This window comes from Lissotriton helveticus, chromosome 2_2 (genome assembly GCF_964261635.1).
Source record: "Lissotriton helveticus chromosome 2_2, aLisHel1.1, whole genome shotgun sequence".
NCBI classification, from domain to species: Eukaryota; Metazoa; Chordata; class Amphibia; order Caudata; family Salamandridae; genus Lissotriton; species Lissotriton helveticus.
In genome coordinates, this window is record NC_136060.1 from 146,010,687 (window position 1) to 146,035,126 (window position 24,440).

Below are 24,440 nucleotides of genomic sequence, written 5' to 3' on the forward strand. Positions count from 1 at the left end.
TTGCTGATCGTACTATGTGAGGTTGAAGTCAGGAGCGCTGGCAGGCATCAGGTTTGCGGTGCGACGTGCAGTGCCCTCAGGTCACGGTGCAGGCAGGGGCTCTGTGTACGGCATCCAGCAGCATCGATGAGAAGCAGGCCAATGCTGAACCAGGTCTGCGGTGCAGTGCTGCCAGGACTCGATGCAAGCAGCATCATCATCTTTGCAGAAGCAATGCTGTTGGTAGACAATCTGTAGTCTATGGCGCTGGTGGGCGAAGGCTGTGGTGTGGGATGGGGCGGTTCATCAAGTAACTTACGGACGGTGGCCCCAGGCCACAGTGCAGGGAGCGGTATCATCGTCGGGAATACCAGGGCAGCGATGTGAAGTGAGGCGGTGCAAAGTGTGGTGCCCTCAGGTCACCGTGTAAGCAGTGGTTCGGTGGCGGCGGTAGTCGGCATCGTTGATGAGACCAGGGTTGCGGTGCAAAGTGGGGCAATGCTCTCTGCAGTGTCAACAGGTCACGTAGACGGCAGTGTCATTGTTAATGGCGTTGGGTTGCCTTTCCCTCTGTGGCAGCTGAAACATGCAGTTTTGAAGCGGGTACCCAGAGGATGGTGAAGTCTTTGCTGTTCCTGGGACGTCTTGAGCACGGGAGAAGCTCTACCTCAAGCCTTTGGAGAATCTTTGGAAAATAGGTTGCAGAAGGTTCAGTCCAGTCCTTTCACTGCCCAAGACAGAAGCAGTCAATGCAGGCCAACACAGCAAAGCACACAGCAAAGTGGTAGTTCCTCCTCACAGCTTCTCCAGCCCATCTTCTTGGCAGGTTCCTTAGTCCAAACGAGTTCTCATGAAGTCTTTGATTTCCCTGAGACTTCCAACAGGAGGCAAGCTCTACTTCAAGCCCTTGGAGAAAACACTAACAGCCGGATGATGAAAGTACAATTCAGACCTTTTCCTGCCCAAGATAGAAGCAGCAAGCAGCAGGCCAACACAGCAAAGCAGGCAGCAAAGTGGCAGTTCCTCCTGACAGCTTTACCAGCCCTTCTTCCTGGCAGGTTCCACAGTAATCCAAAGTGGTCAGCGCCCCATATTTATACTACTTTTACCTTCGAAATTTTAGGTAGAAAGTCACTGAGTTCAGTGAAAACCAATTCTGTCCTTCCTGGCCAAGCTTCACTACAGGAGGTGGAGACAGCATTGTGAAGAGCAGACACAGCCAATTTAGGTGCTAGTGAAAATTCCTCCCACCACTCTAAGGGGCATATTAGCAACATTTTGCGATAAATATCGGAAAGCGCGCTTAGCGAGTATTTATTCATCGCCGGCTATCACTCTATTCCATCGCCGAGATAGCACGTTATTAGCAACGGCTATCTCCACATCGATGGAAAACCCAGCGATAGCGGTGAAAAGCGGGATTATCACATGAATTACAGCGATAATGACCCTGCATTAGGGGGGTGGTTGCTGATAGGCCATGGTGGTTTCAGCCACACAATCCACCCCCCCCATTGGCTTGAATGGACAAGTCAGGTTTTGAGCAGGTGTAAAAAACCGGTGATAACCACGGTTAGCGCGACTTTCATCGTCGCTAACCGGGTCCCAGAGTCGCATTGCTGATAGGAGTTAGGTGTGTTTGCAAGTGGATTCCTGTTGTTTTCGTGGGGCAAGCCTACTTTGCATGTCATTAGCGATAAATATCGCTGACATGCAAAGTGACAAGGGAAACGGTCGCTGTCACTGGAAAGCTGTCGCTAACAGCTGTTAGCGACAGCTTGCTAATTGGGCGATAATAATATCGCCGATTTAGCGGCAGAAAGTGCCGCTAAAGCGGCATAAATGTCCTTGCATGGACCTTTCTGCACATAGGGGCATATTTATGCCCCTATATGCAGAAAGGTCCATGCAGCCTGGCTATGAGTCACTCAGGAAAGACAGGACACACCTCAACCCCCCCTTGTGACTGTCTAATGTGAATACACATTCCCAGCTTCTGGCGCTCCAAAACGAAGACGCTGAATACAGGCAGAGCCACACAGGATGGTTAAGTAAGAAAATGCCACTTTCTAAAAATGGCATTTTCAAATACACATTTTAAAAACCACCTTCACTAAAAGGTGTGTTATTAATTTCTGAGTTCAGAGAACCTAAACTCCATTTCTCCATCCTGTCCCAATGGGAAGTTATACCTGAAAGATTTTACAAAGTACCACCCATTACTAGGGACTTAGTTGTAAATCAAATAAGGCAATCATGGAAACACCAATCCATAACACAATTTACATGGAGAGTATATGCACTTTAGCACTGATTAGCATTGGTAAAGATCCCAGAGTCCTAAAACCAACCACAAATGGGTTAAAAACAGGGTGGGGGCGGGGGTAAGTTCCTGGTTTCTGTTCTTACAGTTTTGTTCTCTTACAACGCCTACCATTCGGTGCCTTGGCATTATACCTCTGCTCTGGCATATGTACCTCGCCTATTGCTCGATTTACAGAGAAGACGTGTCTGTCTGTCTCGCTAGCAATGTATGCCTATTGCCTTTCCATCGTACTGTGATGCCTGTTTTTGCTCTCAAAATCAATAAAACACATTTGAAATTAAAAACAGGAGGCTAAAAAGTAAAAATTATGTGGATAATCCTGCCAAAAATGCCAGATCTAACAATCCTTAGTTTCTCCTGTTGGTGGTACCTTCTGGGCATACCAGCGTTCTTAAGATATATTTCTCTACACCCCACTATGTTAAATAAGTATATTTTGTGAACCAGGTTGCCTGAATCAGACAATGAATGGCCCACAAACAAGATTAAAAATGCTAAAAAATATCTGAGCGTAAATGAGCAGGAGCTTCCCTTTTAAATGATCAAAGATCCCTCATTTGGGAAAAGAAAACAAACACTCTCATCTGAATAATAGGTATAACATTGAGTAGGTTGACTTATTTCTCTGTGCGTTCTTTGTGATTACCTATGATTGGTAACTGCCACCAATACCATGGCTGAAAGTTTGCATATGGGTGGAGGTAGATTTCTGCCACAATACTCATATGCATGTGACACAACCTTGTCTGTCGTCATGTTTTCTGGTTCATAAAGAGGTCGTTAAAGAACTCCAGAAATGTTGCAACACTTGTAGATTATCCTGAGAATACTTCTTTTTTCTCCTTGGGAAATACCCATCTAATTGCTGTTCTCATGCAGATTCAGTGATTAAATTACTGAAGCCCTTTCAGCTAATGGTTGCGAGGCCCAGGAGAGGGGCACCCTCCCATGGGCCTCACAGCACTACACCACCATCATAACAGAGTCTCTTAAAAGGCACTGCGGCGAGGCCCCTCTTCCATGTTGAATGGTGCAGGGCACTGGGCAGCTACCCACACTGCCCATGCCTAGCACCAATCCTGATAGTAGCCCCACATTTACACATTATCAAAGGCTATAGATGCATGGAGAAGTGATAGAAGAATTCTCTCAGCATGTCTGTGTGTGACACGTGTCTTGAAATGTACATAGTATTGGTATACATACAAAACACCAGATTAAGAAGTACAGGTGTGTAATGTGTATGCCCAGTAAGATCAACATGAGGTTACATATACATAAACTTTGACTAACAATTACACTGTAGTTATAGTCAGTTGAGGACTTTCTGGAGTAGCTTCTGAAATTGAATGCAAACTAGATGACCATGCACATTGTGATAACCTAGTGGGTTTTTAAGAAAGTTTGTAAAAACAATTCTAATAATTACCTTCAAACTTAACTTACACCAAGATGGTCCACACCTTGTGATGACATCAGTGTGTTAAAAGGGCTAATGTAGACTAAAACATTTACATAAAAGTAAATATTGTATTAGGAATTGGTAATAGTGATCAACAATTTTTCGTACCATGTTCATTTGTATTGTCTGCAATGTGTATAATACACCTAGAGATATGAAGCTAGATGAAAACCAGCAAAGTATTTGAATGCCACACTTATGTTATTATACATTGTGACATGCACACTTACACATGCAGCTTGGTAATTTACTTGACTACCACAAACACTCATCAACTATGCTTATGCAGGTGTACACCTCAGTATTTGTGAATCAGCCTGCACGTGATTAGTGCTGGTTGTAATGGGACTAAAATCGTCATATGGTTAAGTTATTGAGTAAGCTGTCCCAAAGTATCAGACCCGGTAAAGATCCCTTGGCTGGTTTTACATCTCAGTCTGGGTTAGGGCCACTGGAATTATACTAAGGGAGAGAGTCAAATTATGCGTCTGGGTTGATTAATTATCTGGTGAGAAAAGGCAAATTATGCAGTACAATTTGGCACATTTGGTGATTGCATTACTTCATTATTTTGTCATTTGTACATATGTGAACATTGTCTGGGCAAGGGTTTTATCCACTTACTACTAGTTTAACACCCAATACAGCAATTAGCAACTGAAAGGGGAAGGTCAACCTTTGTGATGGGCCCTCCGCTGCGCGGCAATAAATGACACTACAATTTTAGTACCGTTTGAGCTAAAAACAAGCATTTTATGCATAAATTCTGCAAACTATGGACGGAATGATGGATTTTGTAGCAAATGCAGGAAATGCATATTTTGTTAAAAAAACACCATGGTCACAGAATTGCATAATTCCATTGCCCTGACCTTGGTATAATATAGATGTTGAGGTTTGTCTGTGTGATCACCTAGCCAGATACAGCATTGGTCAACTTTTCAAAATATTTTTTGACTATGTCTAATGAGGCCTTGTTGACCAGAGTCAAATTAACCTTTTTATAAAGTGCACAAAAAAGAATGACTTTAAACAAATGCTCATGACTTGAAAAATACCTCCCAGTGCATGAATTAAAAAAATATATATTGAATGATACTGGTGCCATCGAACTACCAATGATATGTCAAAGACTGGTAAGATCAGTTTTCTTATATAAACTTAAAAACTGATTTTGAGAATAGGGTTATCCTTTAACTCTACTGCTTCCTACCTCTGACAAACAGCAGCATGACTGCACAGGCCTGGCCCCGTCCTCCTCCCATGTCCCGGGCCGGTGATCTTTTATTTAGTGTATTTTTAGACTATTTATCTAACACCCGTAGATACCTTAGTGCTGAACACATCAAGGCTAGTCTACTTCAGATACAAAACATTCAAAGATACGAGCTAAGGCATAAAGCCTAACATACTGGAAATAGCCACGCTTTTGGCTGTTTCCTGAACTTTAACAACACAGGTTCTTTCTTCAGTTCAAGGGGAAGACTATTCCACAGCCTTGCTGCATTTATCAAAAAAGGCCCTGCCATCTAAAGTTCTGTTAGCAGAACGTTCAGTTATTCATTTCAGAGTGCTTCTCTGATCTTAAGGAGTGTGTGAAACATAGAGCAAATATCTTTAAGGTAACAGACTATGGGTCAGATGTACCAAGACAGGATTCACAAAAAGTGGTCGCAATTTGTACACCGACTTTTTGTGAGTCCTATGGTATTTTTCGATCTGACCTATGTACTAATGGGTCGGTTCACAAAATACCAAATCGCAGCGGGTCTCAATTCAACTTACCTAATTGTAATGTCAATATAATATTAATGATGTAGGTCGCAAATTGTGACCCACTATGATTCACTCCCCACACAGGGTTGATGGCCTATTTGGGTCAGCAGACCAGCAAGTCTGTAATTGCTTTTAAATAAAGTAACCTTTTTTTAAATTGCATCCCATTTTTCTTAAAGCAAACAATTGAAAATGTACCTATAAAGTGCATGTTCACTCTAAGGTGTCTTGCCGCTATCAATGTGAAAGCAAGAAAAGAGGAGGAGAGAGAGCATCCTGAGTATAACCTTGAGGGAAGGTAGAGCAATGAAAAGCCAGGATTTTTGGCTTCTCCTAAATAGCTTGTGATCCTTAATCAATTTGTTATAAAGATTTAATGAGTTCCAAAGTTTGGCGGTAGCATAAGAGAGTGATCTACCACCCCATCTAACCCATGCTACTTTGGAAACCACAAGCGTCTTGTGGTCCCATTAACTACTGCCTACTCCAAAAGTATGTTTATTTTTATCATTCACAAAGAGTCCCTTAGGGACCCCTTTCCGTTTGCGAATGGGTTACCACTATTTGTCAGTAGTCAGTAAAATATTAATATTCATACTATGCTATAAAAATATACGGATTTCAGTTGCAAAACATTAATTCATACCATAAATAACTGGAATTTCGAAGAGACACACCCCTTCCAAATAGTGATTCCTAATGGTTTCTTAAACCCATTTTGTGATTCGATAATGTGCTACTGTATGAAAGTGGGTTACTGGTTGTGGGGGGAGGAACCCTACTCAAGCAGCAACCACAATCTCTGTCAGGGTGTAACACAAACAAACCCCAAATTAACCTGTGCTTAACCCTCTGGTAGCTTGGTACAAAGCAGTCAGGCTTCACTTAGAGGAAATTTGTAAAGTATTTATGCCCACTTTAAACAATAACAAAGAGAAAACACAACACAAGAAAATATAGAGTACAATTTAATAAATTATTTGAGACCAAAACTACAAACATTAAATCAGTAGAAGCGGAGATATGCAATTTTAAAGATTTAACCCCTTCGCAGCTGGGCAAATTCCCCTGCTGTGCGGGGGGAGCGAACAGTGCCCCCGTGCTCATGACGAACTCAGCTCGTCATGAGCTACGGTGGTTGTGTGCTCATGACGAGCTGAGTTCGTCATGACCACACCCGTTCCTTTAGAACGCTCGCACAGCAGGGGAATTTGCCCAGCATGCGAGCGTTCTAACGGTCCTGACAAGCTCAGCTGGTCATGAGCACACGAGCACCGTGGCTCATGACGAGATGGGCTCGTCATGAGACTTGAAGGTGTTAAGTTAACATAGTGCCTGGAAGCACATAGCTCCAACTGTGGTTATCTGGTCGGGCCGGACTGGGACAAAGTCTTGTGTTCAGGCTGATCATAATGGAGCATGGGCCGGGTACAGGCACCAAGTAAGACCCCCTGAGCATAGTACCTTAAATCTTAGTTTACGGAGTATTTCAAGATACCGCATCTAGTATGTGTCATGCATCGGCGGTTCCAAGGAAGCTGTGGGGCTGAGATGAGGAGTCTTGCTTCATCGTTGAAGATACTGTCAATGAGGGGCTGGCAAAGCACTGAGGATGCGATGCGCAGTGGGGGAAACATTTTTTACAACGCAACTTTTACAACGCACTACCATTACGACGCAACTTTTACAACGCAAGTCATTACAACGAATTGCGCTGGAGGGCGCTCTAGGATAGGGAATAGTTTAATTACTATCCAACACCTTCCCTACTATCCACGGGGACTGGAGTTGGAATAGTAAATTAAACTATTCACTATCCAGCGCCCCCCAACGCAAGTCGTTGTAACGACTTGCGTTGTAAAACCTGCGTAGTAATGGCATGTGTTGTAAAAGCATGCGTTGTAATGACATACATCCGCGAAGTGGCGGTTCTAAAGAAGCTGACGTGCTGCGATGTGAAATCCTTTGTCTTCAAGGATGCTGTTGATGTGGAGCTTGAGATGCGAAGGTTTGCATTGAGGATGCTTGTTGCAGCAGGGGTTCCAAGGAGATTTCGGGCTGTGATGTGAGTTTTGGCATCAGGGATGTGTCACGCTGCAGCAGTTCTAAGCAGAGCTGAGAGGAGATGTTTTGCGCTGCATCGGTTCTCTCTCCAGGAACCGCAGCTGGCTGGCAGAGCACCTTAAGGTTCACTTCCAATGGTCCAGGACTGGGATGGCACCACTTGTGGGGTGGAACTCACAGCACACAGAGTCCAGGTACTGAGTTCAAGGTGATTGGAGTCTATTCTATACCTGAATGCTCTGATCAGGAGGCCAGTCAACTAACCCTTGGATTCACCTAGGCAGCAGAGCAGCAGGCAGAAAGGCTCGAGGAGAACAGAGCAGCAGTCCTTCTTGCAGAGTCCTTCTGAGTCTTCCAAAGATTCAGGGGTGTACTGAAGAATTGGGTCTGAAGGTCCAATATTTATACCTGGTGCCCCGTTATAAGTAGGAGAAGTTTATAGAGAATTCTCTTTGTAGTCCTTGAGGTTTCCTGCCTCCCCTGGGTGCATTAACAATGCTGTGGTGCAATGAAATGAAAATTATATTTCTTTTTTTTTTTTTTTTTTTGAAAACCTTTATTTGAAAACAAGGCAGACACCATCACCAGCCAGCAAGAACACGGCCGGCTATTATCGGAAGACGGGCAGTACAAATCAATAAGTCAATCCACATACATCCCGCCCCGAAAAGTCCGGATCAACAACTAGGATACTGTCGCACCCTAACGGCACTAGGATAAGAGAGGTTTGATTTTTCCTTTGCAAGAAATCAAAAATAGAACAGGATCCGATGGCAAACAATATAATAACACCAGGGGAAGGGGACGTCACATCAGGATACGCACGATAGGGACCACTGCAGGCGGGGCACATGCTAGAACGCGCATTAAAACAGGATAAACAGTAAACAATACAGTACGCCCCCCCATGCAGCGCCCGCCCCAGGATCCAAAAAAGGAAGGCAGTATAACATCCCCCATACTGGTCGAAGACTTAAGAGTAAACCCCACGCCATGCAGAAACCCATAGAGAAAAGGGAAAGAAAGAAAAGAAAAAGGCAAACAAAACAGAAGAAATAGAGGCCCTAGAAACTGAAAAAGAGAAAGAAAAACGAAGAATACCCCCCACCCTGCAGCCCTGCCTCCAGCTACGGCCCCCCCCTCAGCAGAGTGCCTGTCGCCCCTGTAATGAAACCCGAAATGTAGAAGAAGAGAAAAGAAACTACCACCCACCTAGACTAAAGTTAAGCAGAAAGAAAAGGAAGAAATAAGGAACCATACAAAGCCCCCAGAAGGGCGAGAAGCGGAGGAGGAGCCCACCATCAGCCCCCCGGCATCACAATTCCTTTAGTCCAACATAAGTCCAGGATGCACAGTCCGGTGAGCAACACCATTTCTAACTTACAGAAGAAATGTCACAGAAGAGGCACATTGCGGCATACAAAAGTCAAGACGCCCCACACCCGGTCTAGAACGAGGAGAACCACAGGACAACGACAAGAAGCGGTCACCCCTGACCCGTCTTCACGCACCCCCAACCCCTAGCAGAAGGAACCCAAACGGGCGTGAACTGTAATCCAAAAAGGAAATTTTGCTGCAAATACACAGGTAAGCCAAGAGCACTGGAGTACATCGGTTCCTTGCTGAGCCAGAAGCATATAACCCTCGAAGCATCCAGCGAATCAGAACCAAAGGAAAAAGTCGCAATGTCCCGTCCCTTCTGGAAGGATCCTCGGGTAGCAGGGGGGAAGATGTGGGGAAAGGATTCCAATCGCGGTCGCGATCCATGTGTCACATCACGATCAAGGCTAACATCGTCCGTCGCGGGGACAGCCACGAATACCGGAACACCATAGCCACCAGCAGTACACGAGGCCGCCATCTTGTATGAATCAGGAGCGGGGCAAGAAGGAACGCAGTGGTCAGGTAGGTCCGCCATTTTGGAGCACCCCCGTGGAATCAATAGTGCGACAACCTTATTGATCAGGATTCGCGCAGAGTAAACTATGCCATAGTGAAGGGAGACGATAGCCGCCAACAAAACGTCGTAGCCCCAAACACCTCCACGGTCCACGTCAGTCGTGACCCACTGCGACACGCTTCCTCGATCACACCATGGCCCCCGCTCCCCAAGGCTATGCGTCATTATGTGCCTTGCTGTTTCAAGGAAAGCCCAGCCGATCTGAACGGCCGCCGGCAGTGTTCCAGACGCAGCCGCCCCTGTCGAGATCAGTGGGGCGAAAAATTCGGGAGTCCCCCGCTGGCAGCGGGGCAGCACACAGGCGGGCACTCGGCAAAGTACAGGAAAGGTTGTCACCGTCACAAAAGAACCCCACCGACACTCACCCGGTACAAACAATTCTGCACCAGTAGTCAAGTGGGGCGCGCAGTTCAAAGTCGGCCGCACCCACCATAGAGGGTCCGACCGGAGCAGGATAGCTGACGATGTCCGATGTTGTTCGCTCCGTGGCCGGTTCCAGCACTAAATTGAGGCCCCGGTCGCAAGGTCACTGCGGGCCCCAAACTGCCGCCGAACTTTTCTCCCGGTCGCCAAGGGGCCCGGGCTTCAGGATTTCACCACTGGTCGTCGGAGCATAACCGCCACCGCAATGCGCCTTCAGAATGCAGGATCGCCGGCAGGATAGTCGCGAGGAAGGAGACGGTCCTCGGAGCCGAGGGACTACACGTCCGACCCGGTCGCCATCTTGGCTCCTCCCCCGAAAATTATATTTCTTAAAGCGTTCGACTACCCATTCACACTAATGCTTTTAGAGGAAAACAGAGCAGATCTAGATAAATGGATGGCTAGATGTTGAATGGCTATGTCATGTTTTTAAGTCTTTGCGGAACGAGAGCAAGCCTGGCTTGCATTTTAGTTCAGCTGGCATCCAGTTCAAACGTTTTGCCGTACAGGTGATGAAGCTATGACAGCTCCATTTGGCTTTCTTGAATCTTGAAACCACCAGATTAGGAGCAACTGCTGTCCTAAGTGCTCAGCTGGGAATGTAACTTTGGAATCATTGTTTCAAATATTTGGGTCTCAAATCATGAAACGCCTTAAAGGTCAATGCAGAGGGCCTTAAAATCGATTTGTTTCTTGGCAGGAAGCCAATGTAGCTGGGCTAGTGTCTTCACCACAGATTGATACTTGGCAATTCCTAAGATCAGGCATGCAGCAGTATTCTGGAGAACCTGAAGCTTATATAAGCATTTCTTCTGAATGTTGGTAAATACAGCATTGCAATAATCCAACTTCGACAGGATAAGAGTGGTGACCATATTTTTGTGTAAGTTTAATGGAATAAACTGCAGAATGTTTTGAGCATTTATATTATAAAAAAATGATGTGGATGTGATTGTATTAACGTGTCCCTCAAACAAAAGATTACGGTCAAAAAGGACTCCTGGATTCATAACCTTTGAGACCGGAAGGGGCAGTGTTCCAAGATCTTGTGGCCACCAGCTAGGCAACCATAAGGAAGAGTTACGGCTGAAAAGTAGCACCTCTGTCTTGATAGAGTTTAGCTTCAAGAAATTGAGAGACATCCAGTTCTTTATCTGGGCCATGCAGTAATGATTGCTAACGACTGACACCACAATTTGGGTGTTATCCGCATAGGACACCACCGCAAAGCCGAAAGATTTAATCAGTTTAGCCAATGGGGTTACATAGAGATTAAAAAGAGTAGGGCTCAATGATGAGCCCTGTGGTACCCCACATGGCAAAGAGAATGATGGAGAATTAAACTCATTCAGCACGACTATTTGTTCTTGGTCGGAGAGGAAGGATTTCAGGAGCTGAAGTGCTTGGCCCCTGATGCCCAGAGATGAGAAGCGGCCAATGAGTATGTCATAATTTACTGTGTCGAATGCTGCAGGGCGATCCAACAATATCAGGGCAGCATTTCTGCCTGCATCTACCATCTGCCTAATGTGCTCTGATGCTGAGATCAAAGATAGTTCAGCGCTATGTTGGCTCCTGAAGACGAACTGGGTGTCATCCAGAAGTCTGTTTTCACTGATGAAAGTGGAAAGCTCTTTATTAGTGGCTTTATCTCTGATTTTTGCTGGTAAAGGAATACGGGCAATCGGGCAATATTTGTTAGGGTAAGTTACCTCTAAGTTGGGTTTTTTCAGAAGCGGGAGAATAGAGACTTTCTTCCATTCTCTTGGATATTAACATGTCTCCAGCATGTTGTTGAAGATAACTGTAAGATGCCTTGATAATATTTCAGGTGCCAGTTGGAAGATAGTAGGAGGGCAGGGATTGAAGGGAGAGGCAGATCGAACCTGACTGAATAGAGATTAAATCCTTTCTCTTGATAAGTGTGTGAAGGAGGACAATATAGAGTTGACTGCTAAGGTGCTCTTATCAGATGTACTGGACTGAGGAGCTATGATGTTATCTAATCTAGTTGGGTCGTACAGATCATTGTTAGTCTTAGTCACCTGTCCTATCAGAGCAACAGTCCCCTCTGCGGAGTGGATGGGAGAAGAGTTGGAGGAGAGCGAGTTATAAATCATGTCAACCTTGATTTTGAAGAAGGAGGCAATGGAGTTACAGAAAATCGGATCAACAGAATTGTTTTTGGCTTCTGGAAATTTGGTAAGGCGATTTATAATGCCTTAAAGTTCCTAAGAGGAACTTAGGGAGTTCTACATTTTTGTGGTGATGTTATTAGTTTTTGCTTTTACAATCATTATTTTATACGCTGAGATGGCTAGTTTGTAGGCGTTACTATCTGAAGTATTGTCGTCTAGGCTCCATTTTCTCTCTAAACCACAACAGACTTGTTTTTGTGTCCTGAGATTATCATCAATCCACAGTTCAGGGGGGAGGTTCTGTCATTATTTTTAACTTTTAGTGGAGCTAACTGAGTAATGGTATCATCAATCAATCACATTGCCTGAATTCATTTTTAAAACATTTTAAATTGTGTAACTATTTTGCTGCTGGGGGGCTGTAAATCATTTAGTTAAAAGGGGAAAGTAACGAGGCACACTGACACCCCTTCACACGCCACTGCTCTCTGTTTCCTGCCTCGCCCAGCCGTTTACTGAACCGGCTGCAAGCGTCGGTGGGCGCCATCTTTGGTGTGGCTGGGGCTGCGCTCTAGTCGCGCCGGCCTCCCGCCCTCCTTAGCTATTTAGCTTGGCCTGGAACTCGCTTCCCTGCCTTTCTGAGCTCTCCCTGGTCGAGAGCGCTGGGGCTGCGAGCTAGCTGAGACCGAGCATTTTCTTTGCTGCTTTTATCACGTTGCCTGAATTCATTTTTAAAACATTTTAAATTGTGTAACTATTTTGCTGCTGGGGGGCTGTAAATCATTTAGTTAAAAGGGGAAAGTAACGAGGCACACTGACACCCCTTCACACGCCACTGCTCTCTGTTTCCTGCCTCGCCCAGCCGTTTACTGAACCGGCTGCAAGCGTCGGTGGGCGCCATCTTTGGTGTGGCTGGGGCTGCGCTCTAGTCGCGCCGGCCTCCCGCCCTCCTTAGCTATTTAGCTTGGCCTGGAACTCGCTTCGCTGCCTTTCTGAGCTCTCCCTGGTCGAGAGCGCTGGGGCTGCGAGCTAGCTGAGACCGAGCATTTTCTTTGCTGCTTTTATCACGTTGCCTGAATTCATTTTTAAAACATTTTAAATTGTGTAACTATTTTGCTGCTGGGGGGCTGTAAATCATTTAGTTAAAAGGGGAAAGTAACGAGGCACACTGACACCCCTTCACACGCCACTGCTCTCTGTTTCCTGCCTCGCCCAGCCGTTTACTGAACCGGCTGCAAGCGTCGGTGGGCGCCATCTTTGGTGTGGCTGGGGCTGCGCTCTAGTCGCGCCGGCCTCCCGCCCTCCTTAGCTATTTAGCTTGGCCTGGAACTCGCTTCGCTGCCTTTCTGAGCTCTCCCTGGTCGAGAGCGCTGGGGCTGCGAGCTAGCTGAGACCGAGCATTTTCTTTGCTGCTTTTATCACATTGCCTGAATTCATTTTTAAAACATTTTAAATTGTGTAACTATTTTGCTGCTGGGGGGCTGTAAATCATTTAGTTAAAAGGGGAAAGTAACGAGGCACACTGACACCCCTTCACACGCCACTGCTCTATGTTTCCTGCCTCGCCCAGCCGTTTACTGAACCGGCTGCAAGCGTCGGTGGGCGCCATCTTTGGTGTGGCTGGGTCTGCGCTCTAGTCGCGCCGGCCTCCAGCCCTCCTCACACTCTATATAACTAGCACTATGATCAGACGGCGCAGCGGGCTGGCGCAGCGGGCGCGCCGGACGCGCGCCGAAGCCGCGCCTAAGCCAAGCCCGTCTGCGCCCGTCCGTGGCCGGACACGGCCCAGGACCATGACCCCTGGCCCCTTAGTGCGCTATTCCTCAAATCAACTCAGACTGCTTAATCCGGGATATGTTAGCCACCATTGCATCCCCTTGCCTCCCTCTACCGCTGTGGGTATTAATCCCGCCCCGTGTTCTGGATGCCAATATCAATTACCGTCTCCACTTCTCTCTGATTTATCAGTTCCTGATGCCCCCTCCAATACGATCATTACTCCCTCTCGGGGCTGTCGAGCAGTGCTCATTAATACGCGCTCCCTCCCATGCCATAGTCTGGATATCAGTGAGTTTATCATTACTCACGATCTTGACTTTCTCTTCGCCACCGAAACTTGGGGAGATGCGGGCTCGGGACCAGACTTCTGTCAGGCTACCCCTGATGGTTATAGCGTTGTGAGACATGACAGACAAATAGGAAGAGGGGGAGGACTTGCTATAATTTACAAGAATCAGTACCACACTACGCTTGACCCCATTCTATCCACTAAATGTGAAGCGGCAACTTTTGCAATCAACATTAATTGTAAACAAACCTTCAAAGGTATTCTGTTATACCGACCCCCTGGACCTCGGAACTGCTTTCTTGGTTCCCTCTCTGAGCTAAATGACTATACCATAGGCTCCACTGACTACACGATACTGGGAGATTTTAACTTCCCTTTGGAAGAACAGGGAAATCATGATACCTTCCAACTTCTGCTGACTTCCTAACTTTAGGACTTCAACAATTGGTAAAGGGAACTACTCACCAGGCGGGACACTCATTGGATGGTGTGTTCACCAATAACTCTCTCATCACTATATTAGATATTTTACCCCTTACCTGGACTGATCACAGGGCTATTATCTTTGGTATTGACACTCGGCCAGTTAACCCTCCCTTTTCCAGACCACCCAGCAGGGAAGGAATTCGTGCTTGGAAGAATGCTGATATCCCTCAGATGGCAGATATCTTGACATTATCTTCCCCGACTATAGTATCCAACCTTGTCCCTTCTGCTTCCAATTTCCAAGATTGGATCAGGAATGCTGCTGATCAAGTAGCCCCGGAAAAGTCTATCCGACCTAACAGAAGACTGCCATCGGCGGCGTGGTATACAGAAGAGCTTAGACTTCATCGCCAACATTGTAGGAATTTAGAAAGACGCTGGAGGAAATCCTATTGCCCCATAGCTAAGCAATCCTACAAAGATGCCTTAACTATATATAAAAAGGCTATCATTGCTCAGAAAACGATTTTTTTCTCGACCCAAATAGATAATGCCAGTAACTCGGCCAGAGAATTGTTCTCAGTGGTCACCTCCCTATCTACTCCTCCATCGGGTTCTGGAGTTGAACCCTCCCAGCCTTTCTGTAATGCGTTGTCCACTTTTTTTATCACTAAAGTGGCAGATATCTATGCATCTTTTGGTGGGGATGTAGGGACTAGATCCACTGTCAGCAGTAAGGAAACACCCCATATTAACCATGCCCCCCTTTCCTCATTTGCCGCCACCACAGAAGACCAAATTAGCAGACTCATCTCCATCACTAAGTCTGGATCCCCTTTGGATCCATGTCCTCCTTCAGTGATGGCTAATTTAAGTGAGGTGATTTCTCACTCACTTATGGAAATCTGTAACACTGCCTTTCAAACCGGCTGTTATCCAGCCCCGTGGAAGAAGGCAGTGATTAAGCCTCTTTTGAAGAAGCCCTCCCTGGATCCCACCGACGTGGTCAGCTACAGACCCATTGCCTGTCTACCCTTTCTCGCCAAAATTTGCGAAGCTCTGATGAATAAACAACTCTCAGAGTTCGTCGACATTCACCAACTCTTAGACGAAACGCAGTTTGGCTTTAGGAAAGGACATGGAACGGAGACCGCTCTAATAAAAGCTTCAGATGAAATTAGAGCCATTATGGACCAGGGAGGTGCGGCCATCCTGATTCTTCTGGATCTGTCCGCAGCATTTGACACGGTCGACCATGCTATTTTGGTCGACCGTGTCACAGCTTTGGGGATAAACGGTTCGGCTAGAGACCTTATTTCATCCTTCCTGGCCAACCGTACCCAGACAGTAAAGTTGGGTAATTACTACTCTCCCGTCTCTGCATTACCATGTGGAGTACCACAGGGCTCCTCGCTAAGTCCCACATTATTTAACATCTACGTAACAGACTTAGCGAGGGTAATAAAGGCCCAAGGGGTGCGATTAACATCCTACGCAGATGACACCCAACTGGTGCTGGCGATCCATAAGAATGGCACAGAATGGCAGCCAATTTCCAGGAGGCTATGCTTGCTGTTAGTATGTGGATGTCCTCCAATTGCCTAAGGCTTAACTCGGATAAAACCGAGGTTATGACCTTTGGCAATTTCTCCCCAGAATGGTCCTCCATCTGGTGGCCCAACCAGCTGGGTTCTCCACCTATCCCAGTGGAAAAGGCGAGGAATTTGGGAGTCATCTTCGACAGCAAGCTGACATTCAACCTTCATGTCAACAAGGTTGTCTCCTCTGCTTTCTTTATTTTAAAGAAAATTAAGAAATTGCTGCCTTACCTCCCCACCTCAGCTGGGAAGACCCTAGTTACCACCTTGGTATTTTCTAAAACCGATTACGGAAATGCCCTTTTTCTCAATACCCAGAAACTTGTGCTGTCTAAGCTACAGTCTATACAGAACGCGGCTGCTAGAATTCTCTTAGACATTCCTCGCCGCCAGCCTACTACCCCTGCCATCCGCCAGCTTCATTGGCTCAGAATAGAGAGCCGAATTAAATTCAAGGCCCTCTGCATTGCCTACAAGGCAGTGCATGGCGTCGGACCCAAGTTTCTGACTGAGGCATTACAGCTGTACATTCCCAAAAGGCTGCTGAGATCTGCTAACACTTGCCTCCTACCAGTACCTCGCACAAGAACGGCAACTTGGGGAGACAGACGCTTTCTGGTTGCCACACCAAAACTTTGGAATCTTCTACCACTAAGTATCAAAAACGCCCCTTATTTGATGAGCTTCCGGAGGCTCTTAAAGACATGGTTGTTCAATCAGTGAACTCTATTGTTGCGGTCCTGCTAGCCCACATATGCACCGAGACACCTCAGGGTAATTGTTGCGCAATAAAAATCTCAAAAATAAATAAATAAATAAATAAAATCTTGTGCTGGTAGTCTTGAACCATTTTCTCCAGATTCCTATTTATCTGGTGAACAGATTGTGCTAGGGTGGTATTTAACATGTCAGGACTAACTTTAAGCCATTAACTTTGTGTGAAGGCCAGGAAAAGCCTATTCAGTTTCAAGTGAGGCTGTGCACAGCCGCGGATCTCCATCCTGCCAGTTTATAGCCCATCCAGGCACACTTAATCCCCCTATTGTGTGGCTGTCTGAGAGGAATAAACAACGTCCAACTGCCAACTACACCCACTCATGTGACCCAAGAACAGACAGCAGGTACAAAATAGTGCAGGGAAATGTTAAATTTCTAAAAGTGGCACTTAAAATTGCAACTTAAAATCTGACTTTACCACTAAAGAGGATTTTTAATGAGAATTTCTCAGACACCAAACATGAAAGGTTATCTGTTCCCAATCTGTTCCCTAATTAAATGTGATAAGACACGCCAATGTTATCCTATTGAAGAGGTAGGCCTTGCAGTAGTAAAAAACAAATGTAACAGTTTTCACTGCCAGGACATGTAAAAATACATGTCCCAATTTTTAAATACACGGCACACTGCCATATGGGCTGTTTAGAGCATACTCTGTGCGGTTGTAGGGGGGGGGTCTATGTATTAAAAAGGAAGGTTTTGGAATGGCAAAAGGTTTAGTTTGTCAGGTCAAAACAGCAGTTTAAGGCCTCAAAACATGTTTAAAAGCCTACTTAAGTGGGTGGCAGAATTAGTGCTGCAGGCCCACTAGTAGCATTTAATTTGCTGATGCTGGCTACATGTAGCACCACTCTACTAAAGACTTAAAAGTAAATTAAATGTGCCATTTGGGTATAAGTCAATTTGACCATGTTTAAATTAGAAAGCACAATCACTTTAATACTGATGAGAAATGGTAAAGTGTGCAGACTCCTAAAAGCCGACAAAACCGGGTTCAGCAAACAGAAAAGGGAAGGCAAAAAGTTTGGGGATAGCCCTGCAGAAAAGGCCAAGTCCAACAGATATTGAATCGCTAAATGGATTTAGTACTATCAAAAACACATTTTCTTGTCGCAAACCCTGCAATTTACTGATTCGCAGAGTCTTCCACAAGAAAATGGGTTCTAAATGTAGTGTTTTATGCACTAGATTTAGAGATTTCAACGGTATACTTTAAGTGACAGACAGCAGATGCAATTTTCCCAAGGCACAAGAGATCGATTCCATTTTTTTTATATTTTCAATCATTTTGGCTGTGGCATTTTGAATCCTCTGCAGTTTGTGTAGGAATTTTGTTTACAATAGTCAATTCTCTCAGACACAAACACATGCATTCATTATCTGTATCATTTGAAGGCGATTAAACAGATACATAATCCTTCTAAATTCCCTTGGTTGAAAGAGGCAAACCTTTAGTACAGGTTGCTTCTGATCTTCCATAGCAAGACTCTAATCGAATTTTACTCCTAGATTCTTTAGATTTTGCACAGGATGGGGGCCTAAAAATACAGTTCCATACTGACGTCTGTCAGTAGGGAAGTAGAATTTCAGTTTTTTCTCCGTTTAACTTTAGGTGGTCTTGAGCTATCCAATACTGTACCTTCGACATGCAGTCTTGCAAAATGTCTGCACTCTAACTCGGTTCACCGTCTATTGCTTATAGAATACATTGCATACATTAAGGAAGCCATACCACATCATTAAATCAATGAAGCCTAACTTGCTACATATAAATTAAAACAAATCAAGTGCAATAAAGATCTATGCGGGAAGCTAAGGTTTTAAGATCTATTATCTGATAAATATGGGAATAGAAATGAATAATGAGATTTAAAAAAAAAGCAGTGAAAGCAGTTTGAAGCAGTGCCTCGGATACCAAAGACACACCGATGATTTAGCAGTGCCTGGCGGCCAGCAGTATTGATTGTCTCTGGCAGATCTGAAAGTATTAGGGCTATTGAGATGTTCTTAACCAAATATGGGCGTAAATCATCCAATACCGCCGTGGTAACACTTTCTGTGCTATACCCATCCTAAGTAGGATGTTGCAATTACTGGGGTTCCACAACCGGGGATAATTGATTAAAAACTCTGTGCCAAAGGAGTTTTGCTAAGAAGGGCAGATGTGACACTGGCCTGTAATTTCCCACCAGCCAATAGCCTAATGAGTCTTCTTTTACTGGGTAGGTCCAATACTAGAGCCCACAGATTCATTAATAATAGACTGAACAGCCAGACAAGATATTAACGCCTTACAGCGGCGGAATGCAGGCGTTCTAAAGGGTGGGCGGGGCTGCATCGGCCGTTGGCCGTCGGCAGCACTGGGGAGGGAGCACCAAAGGGGTTAATAAAATACCGTTATGCGGGTTCCAACTGAATGCCCCTGAAATGGCATCAAACGAACCATGTTTTAGAATGTTTCTGTGGACAACCTCTTGCTGCATACACAGTGATTTATGGACCCATTAATCAATCTAAGCCCTGTTTCCAGCGCTCCATTCTTTGGCTATATCTCTTTTCCCCACCACCAACTCCAACCACAACAAAGTGGCTTGGTGTCTATCACAGTCTACATCCTCTGCCACATGCAGTAGTATTAGCTTTCGATTCTTAGGGTTTCTCTAACCCAGGACTCTCCACAGACACGACAGGACGCCCTCCCAGAAGGTCTCTAGCCTTTCACATGTCTAGACACTGTGTACTTAGTCACCCCTCAATATTCTGCAATGCAGGCACGGCATTTCTATCTATCCAGTTTTCCAGTTTTCCCCTCAATTAATAAAGTCTATGTAGATACTTGAGTTGTACGAGTCGAAATTTGGAGGCTATGGAGGCCTCCAGAGGAGAGGCCCACGCCTCTCGCCAGTCATCGTCTGTCAGTGGGTCCAAATACTTAGCCAGTGCCTTCCTCAGATGGTCAAAGTGTCTGTTGAGTTATTAGTCAATGAGCGGTAGATGATTGAGATGTTGTGTGCCGCCAATTCATCCAGAAGTGCATTTGCCTTCATGGTGTTTAAGTCTAGTAACTGCTCCAAGTCTTTTATATAAGGGAATAAAGCATGTCAGAGCTGTAAGTATCTGTAAAACTGGTTGCAATGTAGCTCATATTCAGTCTGGAGGTCTGAGAAGGATTTCTTGGTTGCTCCTGTCACCACGTCACCCAATTTAGTGAGTCCTATGGAATCGCAGCACTTGAATACCTGTAAGGCTGTAACTTGCGGTAGTAAGGTTCACGCCAAGTTTTAGGCCAGTGATAACGCATTATGTACTCAACGTATATTGTGCCGAGTAGCCTGTTGTGCATAAAGCCGGCTTGGTTCGGATGTATTAGGGAGCTTTAACCTTCACAAGGCAAATGGATAATGCTTTGGCCCATATTTTAGCTTTTAGTTTCAAAAGTGAATTGGGGCGATAAGAGGTGCAACACTCAGAATGGTACCCTGAATTGTGTTGGACCACTATTTCCACTAGCCATAAGGCCTGGGGGAGGTCCGACCTCCTGGGCCTCAGTGAAGGCAGCAATCAGAAGGTGAATGAGTTGGGCCTGCAGGTTTTGAAGAATTCTGCTGGGAATCTATTGGGGTCAAGTTTTTAGCCTGGCTGCATTTGCCCCAGTACCTCCACTAGCACTTCCCTGTTTATGTTCTCTTCCACGTATTGCCTTTTGGAATGTGAAAGAGGTTTGGTCGGTAGATCCTCCACAAACCCCCAGAGCTAGACTACGTCATAGAACTCTGTGCGAGAGTAGAAGTAAGTATGGTAAGATGCAAAACATTGGGCTACTTCAACATCCCCACACCTCTTGTTCTCATCCATGACTGAGACATATGCTATTGGTTCTCGATGTGTAGCGTTAGTTGAGAACCAAAGTAGCGTTTTACTAGATATGTCACCCCACTGGTAAATCCGACATTGCTTTGCCAGCCACGCTGTTCAGGCTTCAGTCAGGATAGCCTGTTGTAGCGCAGTTATCATGTGTAGAAAGCTTCTGAATGCGGCTGCTGAGTTGATGGCCACCACCTCACTCTCCAGCTCCAAAATATGAACTTCCAATAGAGCCACATCCTGCTGTCTGCGCTTGTTCTGACCCACTATGTGGCTAATAATGTCACCCCTAGGGAAGTGCGAGATTGCCTCCCACAGTATTCCCAGTGAGGTAACATAGCCCATGTTGTCAGCAAGGTACTGGGTCAGCGTGGTTGCCACATGCACTCTTGTCTCTGGGTTCCGTAGTCGACATGCTCCTAGCCACCATCTTCCTCTTGCCCTTCTTGGGTTTAGCTATAACTCCACTGAGAAGTGGTCTGAGAGGCCATGAGCATGTATATGTGCACCCCCCACCCTATGAACCACAGCGTAGGGTAGGAGTAAGTAGTTCAGATGGGAGACTGTTTTATGGAAGCCCGAATAGAAAGTGTAACAGCATTCTCAAGGGTGCAAAGCTCTCCAGGCATCTGATAGACCTAGCACCTCCATAAACTACACTTATGGGGAGGTGCTGTGCTTATCACCCCCACTCATCCTGTCCACCCTCCAGTCAACCATCCCACTGAAATATCCCCCCATTACCCAGCACCCAGGCAGGAACTGTGCCATTAGTGCACTCAGAGTGTTCAAATATCTTTCAGGAGTGAGAGTAGGGGACATAAACATAAACCAGAGATATAGCTTGACCATAGACAAGGCCTGAAATTATTATGACCTGCTCCTTGGTCATGCCAGACCAGCGTGACCTTCAGTGGCAGATAGCTGTGGAGCAAGAGGGCCACCGTTCGTGACTCCCTGGTGAAGCCCACATAAAATACCAGAGAAAAGCCCATACAAGCCAGGATGGGCTTATTATTACCCAGTAAGTGAATCTCCTGGAGAAGATGGACATCCTCGGCTAGACATTTTGCCTACCCTTGACCCTGTCTAGGAATCCGTTTGCATTCCAGGCAACGATGCGTGTCAGGTCTTGGTATCCTGTACTCGCATTGTCAGTTTTGTCTGGAGAGCGTGATGCACATGGCAGGACAAGGGAGAGCTTGTGCAAAGTTGAGTGCCAAAATCTAGGGGCCTGATTCACAAAAGTAATCTGAGACAAAATCCTAACTTTACGACTTTCGGTATTCACAAAAGGCATTTAGGAGTAGTAAAGTTAGGAATCCTAACGTTACCACTTGTAAATGCCTTTTGTGAATACCGAAAGTCATAAAGTAGGGATTTTGTCTCAGTTTAGGAATAGTAAAGTTAGGAATATTAACTTTACTACTCCTCAATGCCTTTTGTGAATACTGAAAGTCGTAAAGTTAGGATTTTGTCTCAGTTTAGGAGTAGTAAAGGTAGAATTTCTAACTTTACTACTCCTAAATGCCTTTTGTGAATACCAAAAGTCGTAAAGTTAGGATTTTGTCTCAGATTACTTTTGTGAATCAGGCCTGTGTCTGTGTGTTTGTGTCTGTTTGTACTCAAACTCCCCATCCTAAAAGGTAAAGCAAAAGAACTGAGATAAGAATCAACTCCTACCCAATACTTCGCCAACCAGAAGCATCTGTCGTGTAATCAACTAGGAATATCTGCCAACAGGGCATGTCGCCCACAACCGTATTCTTATATACCAATGAACTCAAAACAATTCTCCCCAAAACAAACCCCAACTGTTAGAAGCAACCAATAGAACACAACACCAAATCAAATGAGGGCCTCGAGGTGGGATGATCCCAGTAGAGCTCTGCCACCCAGCACCCCCCAAATCAAAAGGATGACTTATAGGTGGGCACAGCAGGTGCTCTCCCAGCAGAAACCCAGGTGACCTAACAATTATGGTACCAGTCTGTCAGAAGATACCAGCTCATCACCCTCCGAAGGCCGGCCACCAGCATGATGGTGAGCTTTGCTGATGGAATCCTTCACCTGCTCCTCCGTCTCCTACGTGGCAGGCATTGCCAAGTGTTTAAGAACCTCTAGCCCCTGGGTAGGTCTCAGTGTTCCCAACCCATGCAAGTCTGGTTGTTCTTCTACCCATTCCCATGCACTCTCAGGGTCATCGGAAAAAAAGGATTTTGTCCTCGAAAAAGACTTGAAGGCGAGCTGGGAACAGTAACACGTATTTAAGTTTCATCACCTTCAGTGTTTGGTTGACCGCCATGTAGGAGCACTGTTTTTGTTGGACCCTGAGGGCAATAATGACCATTACCCGAACTGAGCCACACATCACATTCTCCAGTTGGTGGGAAGCTCATAGCACCACATCTCTGTGCAAAGTTGAATATACAGGCAATAATCAGGTATAATGGGGTCCCAGGGGGTGGCTTGGGGGCAAGGGACCTGTGCGCTAGCGCCACTATGAAGCACCCCAATTCCTCTTCCGCCGGCATGCATGTTTTCAACCAAACCACTATATAAAACAGGTAGGATTAGGGTCCTCTGACTCCTCTGCGATTCCCACAACGCGGAAGATATTACATCTAGATCCCCGCTTTGCCTCCTCTGCTCGTACCTCCAGCAGATAAACAATCTTTTGAAGAGCAGTGACTTGGGAATGACATCTGCGGAGCAAATCCTCAATCTACAATATTCTACCCTCCTTTGCCGTGACCCTCTCAACTGTGTTCTGAAGGTACTGTTAAAGCAGTAATAAGTTTATACCGGTTTCACTGATCTTGCCCTCTAGTGTTGTCTGGGAGTTCTGGATGGCTCGCAAAATAGACTTGGTGTGGTCAACAAAGGTCTTGGACTGTGGTGGGCCTGAGGAAGTCACACCCATGGGGGGAAGGTGCTGGCATAGCAACATTTATCAATTTTGTCCTTTCCCATGTCGACCCTGTTGTGAGGCTACAGTGGGTCACCAAGTCCCTGGGGCAACTCCCAAATATGCACCTGTCTGGGACCCTCCTTTAAGCCCTCCTGGTCATGGTGGCGCAGCTGCGCGGAAGAAGGGTCAGTCGCTTATGCAGGTGAACAGCTGCCCTCACTTCACAACCAAAGGGAGCACCGCTGGGCTGCCTAGAAGGTAAATCCCATCAGCTCCAGGGGACACAGGGGGCACCAGCGACAAGTTGCCTGCAACCAGAGTCAAGGCCTCAAACTCTTGACAACAGGAGCAGGCCCCATGGGCCGGCGACCCAGGTGCCCCACTAGCAGTGAACAGGCCTCTCATCTTCCAATGGCCAAGGTCCTCTGTAGTAAATTGACATTTCGCGCACTAGGACACTCATGGTAGACTCTGAACAGGAAGTACATAATATGCGGGGAGGTGTTAAGGTGGGTTTAAAGGAAAATATGAGGTTATGCGCAGTGTTTGAGTGCATGCTGAAAAATAAAGTAATGCTTGAACGCAGCTTCTATGTGGAGTAATTCATCTGCATGCTCCTGGGCTGGGTAAGATGCTACAGCTAACACTCCCCAGGGACAGCCTGGGTA

General features: G+C 45.9%; 1 protein-coding gene across 2 annotated transcripts in view; it reads right to left on the bottom strand.

Moving 5' to 3' along the window:
- The window catches only part of GABRB1 (gamma-aminobutyric acid type A receptor subunit beta1), a 1,683,231-nt gene that overhangs the window by 45,536 nt on the left and 1,613,255 nt on the right, over window positions 1–24,440 (bottom strand). The gene's annotated exons all lie outside the window — the stretch shown is intronic.